We start from the raw sequence: 2586 nt of genomic DNA on the forward strand, positions 1-2586 counted from the left end.
AATAATAATTTTATAGTATGTGTACAGTGCAACAGCAAAGAGCTTTTTTTATATTTTAGAGAAGTCAAGTTGCGATACCGAACAGGACCACATGGAGATGCCCCAAAAAAAAAAAACCTAAACCAATCGCCTGCTGACTGCATATATCTACTACAGTACACGGATCCATTCAGAATAACTAAACACAGCAACATAAACATGGCGAAAATCAAAACATTCGTGAATGTGTGTGGAAACAATGTGAATGTACAGAAATGTGTGTGCCTGTGCATAAATACAATGTGTGATCAGTGCGTCAAGAGCACTCATACACGCATTATTATAACAGACTCACGCGTGCTTACTGTACGACTCCTGTACGCCACCGCAATCGTCTTTACCTTGATTGCAGTCTTCATCCATCAAAACTTTACTAGCGAGACTGGTTATCCTGTCGAGAAACCGTAGTTTGCGTCTCATCTGGTCGTACAGTGGTGGGATGTGTTGACAATCCGTTCAGTCTGTACTTCACACAGCGCGACGTGTCAGGGCTCACGCTCTTCAGAGACAATCACAGAATATGACAGAGCTCCTGTTTTAAAGCGAAACACACTGGAATGGATAATTCACTGAAAACGCAACGCGAGTCTCTGTTCTCTCTGCAATCTCTGATATAATCAGCCTGGTTTCCTTTATATTAGCGCTGTTTTGGACGGATTGTTTGACTGCATTCGCTTGCTGGATCATTGGACTGAAAACTTTCCCCGAGTTTAGCGGCTTAAAATCTAATCGCCAAGCAGAGTAGCAAAATTGGGTTAAAGGGTTAGAACAGAAATTATGCTTCAGTAATTTTGCGTTAATTGCGTTAAATTATTTTAACGCATTAAGGATTGTAAAATTAATCACATGCGTTAACGCGTTAATGATGACAGCCCTAATATTAAATAAAAAATTCACTTTTTTCATGAGATTTACATGTATAGTAGTTTTGATCTTTTGATTAAAATGATGTTGTCTCTTGTAGCTTTAAGTGTCTTTGATTTGTTTGATTTGAACCTGAAGATAGTACATATTTAAATCACTACACTGTTTATTTATTTAAAATGTGGGTTGCATTTCTCTGCTGATTTCTCTCATATAAAGGTTGTAGTTGAGCTTTGGAAAGGCCATCCTTCCCTATTTGAACATGCCTGCTGTTGACTGGAAGGTTCCCATGGGAACAAACAAATGAGCAAACCCTCGCTGGCCGCCGCCGAGTGAAAAGCTCGACGATAAACTAGCAAAGAGTGTCAAAGTACGAAAAGAAGGGCGAGAAAACAGACAGGTTTTTTGATACTGAATCACTCTTTGTTGAACTGAGCAAATGTTTTTTTCAGTCAGAGTTAGTAGGACTGGAGAAGGGGATGTGATGGAAAGATCAAATCCCTTCCATATTTACTCTGCATTTCTTTTGTTTAGAGATTATTTACAACCACATGCTCTCATGATGTCATGACATTTAAGGAAGCATCAGGCCTGGAGCGGCCAATCAGGAGTCCCGTGACATCACGCAGGAGGTTCTTGCTCCGTGTGAGGTTGCCAAGTAAAACATGAATTCAGGCCATGTTTCAGCTGCTAGTTTAGTGGTCACTCTCTGTCTCAGGCCTGCCGGATTTAGTGACTGTCCCAGGAAAGGTCATTGTTTTTCTGTCAGTGCTGTAGAGTCATCAGACCAGTGGGGTTTTTATTATGGTTTGAGTCATCTTCATCCAGACTCCCGTTGATTGGTTTGATGTAACACAGTTCTGTTTTGGACGGATTGTTTGAATGCATTCGCTTGCTGGATCATTGGACTGAAAACTTTCCCAGAGTTTAGCGGCTTAAAATGATCTAATCACAAGCTGAGAAGCAAAATTGGGTTAAAGGGTTAGAATAGAAATTGTGCTTCAGTAATTTTGCGTTAACCGCGTTAAATTATTTTAATGCGTTAAGGATTGTAAAATTAATCGCATGCATTAACGAGTTAACGATGACAGCCCTAATATACTGTATATATATATATATATATATTGGAATCATGACTTTACATTAACATTAATTTGTTCTCATATATTTGGCCACCTATTGCAACAAGGCGTGTTTTAAAATACGTCAAGAGCTCGGTGTTATTAGTCACACTTCTCTTGAAAGTTTACGCGAGCGAGAGCTGCCGTTTTCTTCTTGCTCTTCAGTGCATTTGAGTCTAAACTGAAGTTTCCCGGCTTTATGAGACCGTTCGCCACACTTGTTTAGGCTTGGGCTGATTAGCATTCCCGCTGTGTTTTTGGCCCGTAGCGTTTTAAATGTTTAATTGGCGGTGCTGCTGTTGAGTGGAGTGATGAGGTTTTGATGATGGAGGTTAAACATTATTAAAAGGCTGAACGATCGGCCACAGCTGTGTTTCTGAGCATCTGCTTCTTACCAAAATCACAGGCCACACAGTTGCGTTGCTTGCTGATTTCAACAACTTGATATCCGGCATCACAGAAAGACAGAGGCAGGTGTTAAATGACTGTGTGTGTGTGTGTGTGTGTGTGTGTGAGAGTTTGTGTGAGAGTATGTGTGAGAGTATGTGTGCGTGTGTGTGTG

At 40.5% G+C, this 2586-nt stretch overlaps 1 protein-coding gene across 1 annotated transcript in view; it reads left to right on the forward strand.

The window, feature by feature from the left end:
• Positions 1-2586, forward strand: part of LOC107749000 (adhesion G protein-coupled receptor L3) — a 170676-nt gene that overhangs the window by 109360 nt on the left and 58730 nt on the right. The gene's annotated exons all lie outside the window — the stretch shown is intronic.

Source organism: Sinocyclocheilus rhinocerous, unplaced genomic scaffold (genome assembly GCF_001515625.1).
Source record: "Sinocyclocheilus rhinocerous isolate Xijiao unplaced genomic scaffold, SAMN03320098_v1.1 scaffold680, whole genome shotgun sequence".
Taxonomy (NCBI): Eukaryota; Metazoa; Chordata; class Actinopteri; order Cypriniformes; family Cyprinidae; genus Sinocyclocheilus; species Sinocyclocheilus rhinocerous.